The following is a 12,646-nucleotide window of genomic DNA, read 5'->3' on the forward strand; positions in this document are numbered from 1 at the left end:
GGAAAGTACATTTCCTGAGCCACTCCCAAAAGCTGTGTGCTTCTCTGAATTTCTTATTTTATTTTATTTTTTTGCTAAGGCAATTGGGTTTAAGTAATTTGCCCAGGGTCTCACAGCTAGGAAGTATTGTTTCTGAAACCAGATTTAAACTTCTGACTTCAGGGCTGGTGCTCTATCCACTGTGCTACCTAGCTCCCCTGAATTTCTTATTTAAAAAATAATAATAAGCTTTCATCTGGAATGGACAAAAACCCTAATTGAAGAATAAATAAATTTGTTGTCTTTTTTCTTTTCCTATTCACATAAGCCTCCTTTCAAATCTCTTACAATTTAAACCTAGATTCTAATTGATTCTGATTCTTTTTTTTTTTTTATCAGAAATGTTTCTCTGTAGCTGATCTTTTACTTTCTTTGCTGTTTGGTATAGAAGAAATTAAATCCAGGATTTTATTTTCTAGAATTTTAGTTGACCATTCATCAGTCTAATAAGTATTTTTTAGTGATGTCATCACATTTAGTCATAATATATGAATGCTGTCACATTTCTAAAAATATCTTTACTAAGAAGCAAATAGATAAAATGAAAGGAAAATGTTAAATGAATAATGAATTTGGCATCTCAAAAGACAGATTTTTGTTTAAGTAAATTACCAAAAAGGGAGATGTGCTGAAGATACACAGACAAGAGGGACACGGATCCTGCCCTCAAGGAGCTTACTTCTAGTCAGGTCAAACACTGTGACAGGTATATCCACAGTAGGTTAGCAGCTGGGGGAATCAGAGCCCCGTGGAAAGGAGTGCTTGACCTAAGTCTTGAAGAAATGTGAAGAGGGAGAGGGGGCAAAAGAGCAGCTCCCAGGCTTGGGAGAGAGCCAGAACAAAGCCCCCAAGACTGGAGGTGGAGAAGGCTAACAGAGCTTTATCTGACGGGCATGAAGGGGACGGAAGTATAAGAAGACTGTCATTGATCCAAAGGAATGAATTCCTGAGAATTAGAGGTTCAGGCTCTTGAGGTAAGGTTTTGAGGCAGGGACAGCTAGGGGACGCAGTGAATAGAGCCAGGAAAACCTGAGTTCAAATGTGACCTCAGACACTTACTAGTTCTGTGATCTAGGGAAATCACTTCCCCTCATTTTGCCTCTGTTTACTCGCCTGTAGAATGGAGATAAATAATTGTGAATCACTTAGTTCTCTGCCAGGTATATCATAAGCACTGTATAAATCTTAACTCTTGGCTATTATTTTCCAGATTGCTCTATGTCCCAACATATAAGTGCTTGCCTGTTCTGTTTACTGGTTAGGTCAGCCTTCTGGTTACTAGTTATGTTATTTTTTTCCTCGTTTATCACATTTAGACTCCCAGCAATGCAAATTATTTGGAAAGTACTGATTATAATGGAACTCGGTATTGGCCCACGAAACTGACCTGAAGGTTAATACTTTTCACATATTTAAATATAGAATTTTTCAGTTTGCAAATATCTTCTTGCATTGGGCCATTCTTCAATCAATAACACTGTCAAATGGAAAGTTGTTGCTGACACTTGAGTGCCTGCCATATATTTAGTTTTAATGAATAGATATTAAATAAGAATCTAGTTTTCAGCCGTTTTTCTGGCTTCTTTCAATATGCATTTTGATCCAAGGCCAAATTCAATTCAGATGTTTGAAGTTTGGCCTTTTTAGACCTCAATGTCAGATTCACCTGGGAGACAGCAGAAGTGCCTGCCAGATCATTTGGTGATCTCAGGAAGGTCCACTCTCTGTCCTTTTAGAAGTATTGTTTCCTCCCATTTCCTTATACTTACATTGTTATAATTAGTCATTTCAACGAAACATGATTCTCAAAGAAGGCATGATTTTAAAGCTTTTTTAGTTTGCCATTACATTTTAACTTAGTTTTAGTAAATAATAAAACAGTAAATAAAATATCTTTTCTGAATATCTTTTTCTATCCATCTTTCTTGTAGTAAACTTATTTTTAATGAAAATAGGTCTGTAAGAACTTATAACAGTAAATGAACCTCTTGGCTTTAAATTTAAAAAATAGTTTTATAAAAATAGAAAGGTATTTGTGATGAATAATGACCTTGATAAAAAGTTGTGTCTTTTACCTCTCATGCCCTCTTGATCTTCCTTTTCATAATAATCTCAAAAAATGTTCTAAGTACTAAATTGTATATCAGGTTTTATTGGACAATGTACAGAATGATGTGGATTTTTTAAAGTAATTGGAAGCCATTAGAAATATATGATAGCCGGCTTAAAAATGCATGTCATTAGTGCCCTACATTTCTTCCCCTTGACTATAATTTCCCATAGGGTGCATCTTTGACAAGCCACACAGGTCATGGTGGAGCTCTGTCTTGTGTGGCCCTGCCACAGATTATTAAAAATAAGCCAAATTCTGCAAAGTGTTCACTTATAAGAATGATCATGTTTTCCAGCCTCCCTGTTCTATTCCTTTTCCCCACTTGGCGACTTCCTCCCAGACTTCTTTTTCCCCTTATAAACTACCCTTTGCCAGTCTTGTCCCTGCCTTCTGCCTCCTGACCAAACCGCCCAACACCAGGTCCCACATTGTAATTTGGCTCACAGAACCAAACCTGCAACGGACATTGGAAGTCCAACTCGTTTTCTTCACAGCTGAGGTAAGGAAGGAACAAGGAGGTTAAGAGTCACAGAGATAATATTTGTCTGAGGGAGAATTCAAATCCAGGTCTTCCTAACTACAAGTCTAACCCTCTCTCCATCACTCCAGATTACCTCTATCAACTTGGACTCAAACAAATTTAAGGGTACATCATTTACTCTATTCAAATTCACTTTTTTTCCCTCTAATCCTGAACTAAAAAGTTGTATCTCATCTAAATTAAATAGGGGACAATATTAGCATTGTTTGTGAAAGTTTTTTCTTTAGTCCAAGGCGCCTTCCTTCTTTCAGATAATAGGAAACGGACTGATTGACCCTGAGAATCATTAGAAAATGTGAAGTTTTTAAAGAGGAAAGAACTGTCTCACTTGTTTGTGTATGTTCTCAGAGGGTAGCACGGTGTCTCGCATGCAGTCAGTGTTTAATACAGATAACGAGGTCTGTTTTAGACATAATGAATTTAAGATGTCTGTTGGACATCCGTATCTGAGGGGCAGTTGGCCACGTGAGAGTGGAGGTCAGCAGAGCTACAACAGGAAAGGTAGATTTGGGGGATTTTTTTCACCACGAAAAAAGTAGAAGGGAATCCCTCGCCTTATCCCGGTACACCACGTCTTGAGGACATCAGGCGCCTAGAAGTCGTTCCCTAATGCGCTTTACCCCTACTGCCTAACCACAAAACATCCGAGCCCTTGGAGGCTTTCAGTTCACACTTTTCCTTCAAGGACGGGGAAAGTGCAGCCCTGGAAGGGCAATGGTTGGCCCATTCTTTCAGGCCCAGCTTCAGTACTGATTCCTCCGTAAAATCTTCCCCACTTGCCTGTCAATAAGAGTTATCTCCTTGTACACATGTAATTTTTCACTTTATTCTTGTCTAATGCATTTATCATGGAGCATTGTACATCAGGGTAATTTTGCGTCTTATCTCCCTCTCGGAATGACATGCTTCATGAGAGTGTAGACTATGCGTATTATGATCTGAGCTGTGTTATCTCCCCCCAGCACGGGGCCCTACACACACTAGATAAAAACATTTTTGTTCAATGAATCATTGATCTTTGGAGAACATGGAGAGTGTGAGTCAAGAAGCCTTTTGCCCCCGGCCAGTTCTGTTTATGGCCTTCACTAGCAGCAGGAATGTTCTGAAAATCGACCTTCTGAGTCCGAGACGTGTCTGCTTCATAAAGATTTTCAGCTGAAGGTCCATGTACTTCCAACCCAGCTCCTGGCTCGGACCCAGGCCGCCAACAAACCCCCGGCCCCCTGCGCACATGCTTCCAGCCAGCGCGCCCTTCCTCAGCCGCCCGTTATGGGGGTGGTTACAGTGACAAGCAGCAATCTTTTATTTAATAATCTAGCAGGCTAATGTTGAGCCTTTTATTCCCAACTATTACTGTTAGGGAAAAAATATGCATAGCTATTACTAAAATTATTTTAAATATGTGATGATTATTGTTGATGGTAAATTTGTAAGTGAAGAAGCATGCTTTATTTGCTCCAGATATGAAAAGATTTTTGAATTACAAATCACAGGGTTTTTCTTTTTTTGATAAGAAGTTTCTTTTCAGAAACTGCCCTGATTATTCTTATATTATCTGTAGAAAGTTATATAACTCTCAACTTTTTTTTCATCATTTTACCCCATTATCATTAAAATGATTTCTCCCACTGTCTTCTTTGAATATTATTTGATTATTATGCCTCTTATGAACCTCAGAATTTAATAGCCTCATACTTTATTTATATGCATTTTACTCATGTTTTTGACTTCTACCTTCATTTTGTCAGCTTTATTTTATTTTAATTTAATAGACTCTATTATTTGTCAAGTAAACAAACTGCATGTCTACATGTACAGTATCTAATTTTATTCTTTCACTTCTATTAGATATCCTTTATTAATGAGCTAGTCACAGTTATATATAATCACTTTTTATCAAAAAAGTACAAGTAGTTCTGTATTCATGTGATTAATTCCTTACACATTTTCAAAGATTTGGATTTTTTTTTTTTAATAAACAGGATGGAAAATATCAAGCAAATGTTTTCAAATGCCATTCCATTTTTTAAATTGAATATAAAATTTCAGGGAGGTGAAGTATTTATTGCAATTCAAACCAAGAAACAGCACCCAAAATGAAAAGGCAGTCACTGATTAAAGCCACAGTTAATCTGGACAGTGTAGGCCATGAGACAGAAACTGTGTAACGGCTTGTGGTGCCTTTAGCAGATAAATAAATAAATAATAGAATTGCTGTATGGCAAAATAAATAATTAATGTTATATGATAAAATAAAATGAATAAAATAAAACATGATTCCCATAATGAAATGGAGAATGTGTTCAGCCACCACAACAGAAAACCTGTTGACCTCCAATAGAGGAAATTAGTGGCTGAATTGAAAAACATCAAGGTGAAAAAGCTAGGCCACAAGTGAGACCTGCCTTCCATGGCGGGTGCTCATAGGCCATCCTGCCTGATCCTCGTCGTTCCCAAAGGTTTCCCAAGGCTTCTTTGCTGCTGCGACTGGTGGTTTTGCCATTCCCTTCCCTTTGGGGGCCTGAACTAAAGGATCTCGTCTTCTGGCGGGGTCTAATCCGAGGCTACCTCGTCTCCGAGAACCTGAGTTCCTGCTTCCCTCACTGCAGTCTCCAGAGCACTCGGGCTAAACCTTCTCCTTCTCCGGAACGGGGCCCCAAGAAGGGACTCGGGGACGCGGTTACAGAAGCGGCCACTTGGGCCAGATGCAAAGGCACCAAGGTGCCTGCGAGAGCCCATAACCTCTCCGGGAGACGAAGCCTGCAAGAAATCCGTCACAAAAACCTGACGGGCGGCTCAAAGGGAACCCTTATGAAGACCCAGGAAGGGGATGCCTTGGGATGGAGGAGGCCTCCGGAGGGAAGGGAAAGGTTTCTGGCCCAAAGACGCGGTAGGAAAGTTCATTCCGGGAATGAGGACCACGGAAGGAAGACTAAGAAGAGGAACTGGGGCTCAGACCCTTGTGGCTAAAAGAAGCGGGAGTGAGGCTAGGAAAGGAGCTTGTTACAGGCTCTGCACTCTATCTGGTAGCAGTGGTCAGAGGATTAGAAAGACTGGCAAAGGTCACGGGAAGGAGGCTCCAAGGAAGCTGAGCCTTCTGCTGGGGACAGGCCGAGAACTGACGGTGTCCATAAAGGCAGCTCGTTCTCCCGCTGCCCTCTCGGGTTCCCTAGGTCAGGGAAGTGGGACTGGTTTCCGGACCCCTCCCCCACGGAGAACAAGAGATCCCAGAGGAGTACCGTTCGTCCTCTTCCTTTAGATGCGTGTGTCCCCACATATGGATTTTGCCAATGTTGTGGATTTGGTTTGCTCCATGCTTAATGTGCAAATATCCACTCATTTATGAGACACACAAATATTACATAAAATATCAAGAACAATACTTTTTAAATGAGCACTTGAGAAAAATAAAAACGTAATCAGCAAAGTACCAACCATATAATAACGTTGAAATATGTGGCTCTCTTAAATACAAGTTCAGGTAAAATGAAAAATTGAATGCTTCCCAGATGGGCAATAAGGATATTAATATGTCTGCTTAGTGCCCAGAGTAAATGTGTTTTTAGTGTTTTGGGTTTTTTTTTTTTAATTGCTGCCCAGCCTCAGACTATAAGGCTCCCTAGTCTTTCTCCATTAAGACCGAGTCCTTTTGTTGACAATCTTATCGGACGGATTCAGGATTTAGTGAAAGGAGTGAGCTCAGTTGACTGTAGAATGTGTATCCTCAATTCTTTTGGGTACAGAACATAAATAGGTACGTGAAAGGTGGGCCAGGAGAACCTTCCTTTGTGCCAGGGTAATATTTTAAAGAATTTGTAGATATTGCCACATATTGTTAATAAATAAAAGTGCATCTAAATCTCACTACTCTTGTAATTATGCCAGGAAAAAGAAAAGTCAGTACTTTGAAATTCAAAGGCTGATAACCAAGACAGCTTTTCTCTTTAATTCCCACTGGGGAAATAAGCAAACGGTTATGAATTGTTAACTGTCTTTCTTAGACCTAGCTAGTTTCCTTTAGAGTGAGGGCCTCTCCTCCCAACTAATTTTGTTTCCTCAGTAATTCATTGTAATTATTTTTTATGTTCGTGCTAGATTTGAATATTCCTTTAATGATAGTGAAGGGGACTAGTACAGAGTAGTGGAAACCACTGGCCCACGGAATCGGGGGACCTGAATGGACGCCCTGCTAGTGCCATTCAATAGCTGCATATCCTTGGGTGAGGAACTTTATCTCTTAGGGGCAGTTAGGCCAGGTGGCTCAGTGGCTAGAGCACTGGGCCTGAAATGTGTTCTCAGGCACTTATTACCTGTGTGACTCTGGGCAGATCACTTTCCCTGTGCCTGCCTCAGTTTCCATACCTGTACAATATAATAATAAGGATAATAATTGACACCTCCCTTCTAGGGTTGCTGTGAGGATCAAATGAAAGAATATCCATGAAGACTTAGCATAGTGAGTGTGTGTGTGTGTGTGTGTGCGTGAGTGTGTGTGCGTGCGTGAGTGTGTGTGTGCGTGAGTGAGTGTGTGTGCGTGTGTGTGCGTGCATGAGTGTGTGTGTGCGTGAGTGTATGTGTGTGAGTGTGCGTGTGTGTGCGTGAGTGTGTGTGCATGAGTGTGTGTGTGAGTGTGTGCGTGAGTGAGTGTGTGTGTGTTTGTGTGTGAGTGCGTGCGTGCGTACGTGAGTGTGTGTGCGTGAGTATGAGTGAGTGTGTGTGTGTGAGTGTGCGTGTGTGCGTGAGTGTGTGTGTGCGTGTGTGTGTGAGTATGAGTGAGTGTGTGTGTATGAGTTTGTGTGTGAGTGTGTGTGTGCGCGCATGCGTGAGTGTGTATGTGAGTTTGTGTGTGAGTGCGTGTGTGTGTGAGTGTGTGTGTGTGAGTATGAGTGAGTGTGTGAGTGTGTGTGTGTGCGTGAGTATGAGTGTGTGTGTGAGTGCACGTGTGTGTGTGTGAGTGTGAGTGTGCGTGTGTGAGTGTGTGTGTGTGCGTGAGTGTGTGTGCGCGCATGTGAGTGTGTGTGTGAGTGCATGAGTGTGTGTGTGTGCGTGAGTGAGTGTGCGTGAGTATGAGTGTGTGTGAGTGTGTGTGCGTGAGTATGAGTGAGTGTGTGTGTATGAGTTTGTGTGTGAGTGCGTGAGTGTGTGTGTGTGCGTGCATGAGTGAGTGTGTGTGTGTGTTTGTGTGTGAGTGCGTGTGTGTGTGCGCGTGTGTGCATGCGTGAGTGTGTGTGCGTGAGTATGAGTGAGTGTGTGTGTATGAGTTTGTGTGTGAGTGCGTGAGTGTGTGTGTGTGCGCGCGCGTGCGTGAGTATGTGAGTGCGTGCGTGTGTGCGTGAGTGTGTGTGTGCGCGTGTGTGCGTGCATGAGTGTGTGTGTGTGAGTGTGTGTGAGTGTGTGTGTGCGTTTGTGCGTGAGTATGAGTGAGTGTTTGTGTATGAGTTTGTGTGTGTGTGTGCGCGTGTGCGTGAGTGAGTGTGTGCGTGCGTGAGTGTGTGTGTGAGTGCGTGTGTGAGTGCGTGAGTGTGTGGTAGCAGGATCAGCAGCAGTCTGGACCACAGTTACACGGTGGCCTTTTGCGTCACTATGATTCTGAGTTTTGCAGTGAATCTCCCTCAGATAGCAGAGTGTATCAAAAGGAACTCCCCACCCCCACTTGTGCCCTGTGTCCGGAGTCTCCTACTGTTAGAGGAAGGCTAATAATAGTCGCTGTTATGTCCAGAGGATTGAAATGGACATTAAAAGGTCCCCGGGACAAGCTGGGAGGGGAAGGGCTGCTCCAGCTTTGGGGGTATAAACCCCTGGCAGACCTTGGAACCTCTGACGGGCAGGGGAAGACACAAGCGTGATGGCAGGAGGGAGCGTGAGCTGTAACTGAGCCATTCCGGCTCCAGAACGGTCCCTTCCCTGCTGTGAGGAAAATGGCGCTGGAGAAGGCTTCTCCAGAGAGCATCGGGGTGAGAGAGGAGGAGAACGGTGGGGAACAAGGGAACCCAGAGTTCTTGAGTGAGACTAGAGAGGCAGAAGAGAGCCATGTGATGGGGGTCTTCACCGTCAAAATCAAGAGGTGGGTCTTTAGTTGCCAGGCTCTGGAGAGCCACCAGGGCTTTTCAGTCCGAGCTGAGGACTCCATCCAGGGAATGCCCTAGAAGGAGGCCTTGAGCAGCAGAGGGAGAAGGCCGGCCAGAAGGACCCCCGGGCTTAAGCCAAGCAAGGGAGTTAGGAGCCTGAGAGGGGCAGTTGAGGGAAGGGGCAGGTGGACGTGCGGGCTGGTGTCAAGGTGGCTGGCAGCGGCTGAGATGTTCCGAGGCCGGCGCAGGCCGGGGACAGAGCCAACTCCTTGAAGTGTCTGACGGTTGTCCAGTGCAGGGCGGACTTACGTGGCCTTACCCCACGGGAAAGCGGGAGAAGCAGCAAGTAACGGTTGTGGAGACTCAGACTCAGCTTGAGGCAAGGAGAGAGCAGCCCAGGCGGTTCAGAAGCAACCTGGCTGCCTTTGAATGGCATGGCAGTGCAGCTCAGCTGCCAGATTTTACACAGCAAAAGCTTGACTGTTTGTCAGAGGATCCTTCTAGCACGTTAACCCTGAGGTTCCAGGCCTGGAAAATAGAGAAGTTAGAGAGAAAAGAGAGATTTCAGAAGGAAATGACTAGTCTGACTTTAGATATGCTGAGTCTGAGGCTGGAGGGATACCCAGTGGCAGAGTTTTCCCCAGTGGTTAGAAAGGGAGACCAGATCGTGGAGACATGGTTTTCTTCCCTTCTTCAAATCTTGGAGTCGACCCCACTGGAACCAGCAAATGCTGGTTAGAAATAGTTAACTTTGATGTCCCTGCAGTTTCTTGTCTCGGTCATTAGGACATTCTGGGTTTTTATCTCCATTATTTAAAGCATGCTCCTAAGTAAGTCAGGGTCACAGGTTTAATCCTACGGGAGACTTGTTTTGCATGAACAGCTGTTTCTCCGATGTCGACTTCTCCCTTCCCCTGACCAGCTGGCTCACAGATTTGTGCATTTGGTTATTAAAAAGCTAACTCCAGAAAGTATTCCATTTCAATAGTTACTTACACCTACAGAGCCAATTCTCAGCCAGTATTTTTACTTTGTGCCAGGCACGGTGCTAAGGGTTCAGGCTGCAGAAAAAATTAAGGACAGGGTCCCCACCCTCAGAGAGCCCCCAGCCTAATGGGAAGGATCACTTGCAAACTGTCGTGTACATCCTGACATATGCAGAGTAGATGGATGGTCGGCCCAAGGGAGAAGGCACCAGCGCGGGACCAAGAAAGGCTCCTTAGAGAAGTGCTTGACCCGAATCTTGAAAGAAACCAGGACAGATAGAGACCCCATATATCACAAAAGGTCTTCGGCTAACCAGCACAATTGTCAAATGACCCTGAAGCTTAACCATAGTTATTTGCCAAAAACATGATATGGCGGCAATATCCTAAAAGTCCAAAAGATGGGGACATTTCCCTATGAAAACTACAAAATGAGTTCACATACACAAGTCTTGACAGCAGAGGAAGCTAGATTTTTTTTTCCTACAGAATTAGGAGATGAAATTAATTTATAAATGCTTATGTTTATACTATCAAGGTAGAGTTTTAAATACTCTATGACAGTCGTGGCTTTTATCTACTCCTGCACAAATATGGAGGGTTATACTTTTCAGGAAAAACATGAACAGCAGTGAAAAGACTATAGTTGTTCTTCATAGCACTTTTGCAAACAACAAAGTCAGCACCTTAACTCGGGAAAATTTCTATTTCCCCACTAGAGATCCTCCACTGTGCCATGATCCAGTTTAGATTTCCAAGCCTATATAAGATTGGTTAAAATTAAAGATTTTATTTTCATTTCTGGTGTGTACCTGCTCTCCTCAATTGGATAACCAGAAGCTCCTTAACATAAATTAAGCCAATAACAAATAAGAACCAGCAGATTCTGGTTCTTATTCTTGCTATATGTACACACACAATCTCTTTCAGTCCTAACAACAGCAATAATAATAATTATAAGAATAAAAACTAATAATAACATAGCACCATAGAGCCATACTAAGCACCTAACAAATATTCTCTTCATTTCATCCTCACAACCCTGGAAGGTTTATTTACCATTGAGGAAACTGAGATAGATGGAGGAGATTAAGGGACTTGACCAATCTTCCTTAGCTAGTAAGTATCTGAGGTGGGATTTGAATTCAGGTCTTCCTGATGCTGGCTCTACCCCACTGCATACCTAGCCGCCTTAGATCTCTGATCCCAGCATCTATTACTAGATGAGCTCAAAGATCACTTTCTAAAATAGGAGAATGAACTGAAGAACACCAAAGATCCTTCCCAAACAAACTAGTTGGGTGTTGTGAATAAGTTGCTTATTCTCTCGTGGCTTTTTTCTTTCCCATAAAATAAGTCTGGACTAAATGCTCACTGGGTCCCTGCTAAGGGGAGCTAAGAAGAAGTGACTCTCAGAGCTGTTTCAATCTTACTCGAAGATGAATACAAGAGACAGTGGTGAAGTTCAGATGACAGAAAGCATTCAAATATTTGCCAAATGTATGTATGCATGATTTACTTTTTCATAAAATGTTTTATTTAGTTTTTAATTGAACAGTATAGTTTGATTTAATGTCACCTTTTGGAGAAGGGAAGTGATGAATATTTTTTAAATTCAACATCCCTTTTCTAAATGATCTATGTCTCTTATTTCTCCTTAAAAAAAAAAAAAAAAGTTTCTCTTGTTTTTCTTGTTACTCAAGTTTCAATTAGTGTCTAATCCCCTTGCATTTTATTCATTTTTGACTTGGATCAGTCCAGTTTGTTTACTAACATTGATTTGGGGAGGCTTTTTGTACACAAAGCTTCCAGTGAAAATCTCTCCCCTTTACTTCCCTTTTCTTTTTAGCACATTCTGTTTCCTTCATTTCCGACTTCTGGTTCCTCCATCTGTTTGGGTTGAGCCCTTTCTTCTTTTTCCTGTCTTCTGTTTGCCACAGATCCTCTGTCCTGTGGTCTCTATGTCGAGTGTCTGTTGAGTTCAGATGTTCAGTGCTTGGTTTATGGAGATTGTTCTTCAAAGAGCACCTCCATCTCCACTGACGGAGGGGGGGGAGGGGAACAAAATGCTGATGCCTTAGAAAGAAAAATCTATCCCCTGTTTGTACAGTGGAAGCTTTGAGAGGGCAGCCTTCAGACCATAGCAGAACCTAGGTGAGAGGGTTATTCCTTCAACAGCAACCTTATTATAAGGACTACAAGGTATACTCACTGAGAAAACTTCTAAAGTCTAAACTCTTACCTGCTGCAGTTTGAATCGACAACAACAGAAAGCTATTGCAATCAATAATGAAATTAGATTATTCAACTCCTAATTCAGATAGGTGAAATTCTTAATATACAAAGTCTGTAAACATATTGGTATTTCAAGTCTTATTTTGGCAGTTTCCAAATTACTTATGAGAGAACGGTGAGAGGAGAATATAATATGACAGAATTTGACAGCACATAGTAAGCACTTAATAAATGATTATTGATTTACTTGATAGAAAAAAGTAATATTTGAAGAGAAAATCTCTATACTTTTGCTTTTAAAAAAAAAAGCTCACTATAATTCAGAAGTTGATCTTGTGTAGAAAAGAACCAAATATTTCAAATAATAGTTCAAGATTTTCAAGGAAATACAGATGGACAACTCAGTGTTGATTCAATGTTGAAACCAGTGTGGAAAAGGAAATTGAGAGGTGAGAAAAGAAAAGTCCAGGAATGTCCTAGGTGATGGGAGAGACCACTGAGAACATCAAATCCAACCTCCATCTTCCAAATGAAGAAATTGAGGGCCAGACGGGTGAAATGTCTTAGCTTAAGGAATCCGAGAAGTTAACGAGGAATGGATAAGGAGAGAAGCACAAGGAATCGGGCCCTGCTAGACAAGATTGGGAGAGTCAGCAGGCACCCT

General features: G+C 42.2%; 1 protein-coding gene across 1 annotated transcript in view; it reads left to right on the forward strand.

Moving 5' to 3' along the window:
- Positions 1–12,646, forward strand: part of TBC1D5 (TBC1 domain family member 5) — a 587,873-nt gene that overhangs the window by 541,357 nt on the left and 33,870 nt on the right. The gene's annotated exons all lie outside the window — the stretch shown is intronic.

Source organism: Antechinus flavipes, chromosome 5 (assembly GCF_016432865.1).
Source record: "Antechinus flavipes isolate AdamAnt ecotype Samford, QLD, Australia chromosome 5, AdamAnt_v2, whole genome shotgun sequence".
NCBI lineage: Eukaryota > Metazoa > Chordata > Mammalia > Dasyuromorphia > Dasyuridae > Antechinus > Antechinus flavipes.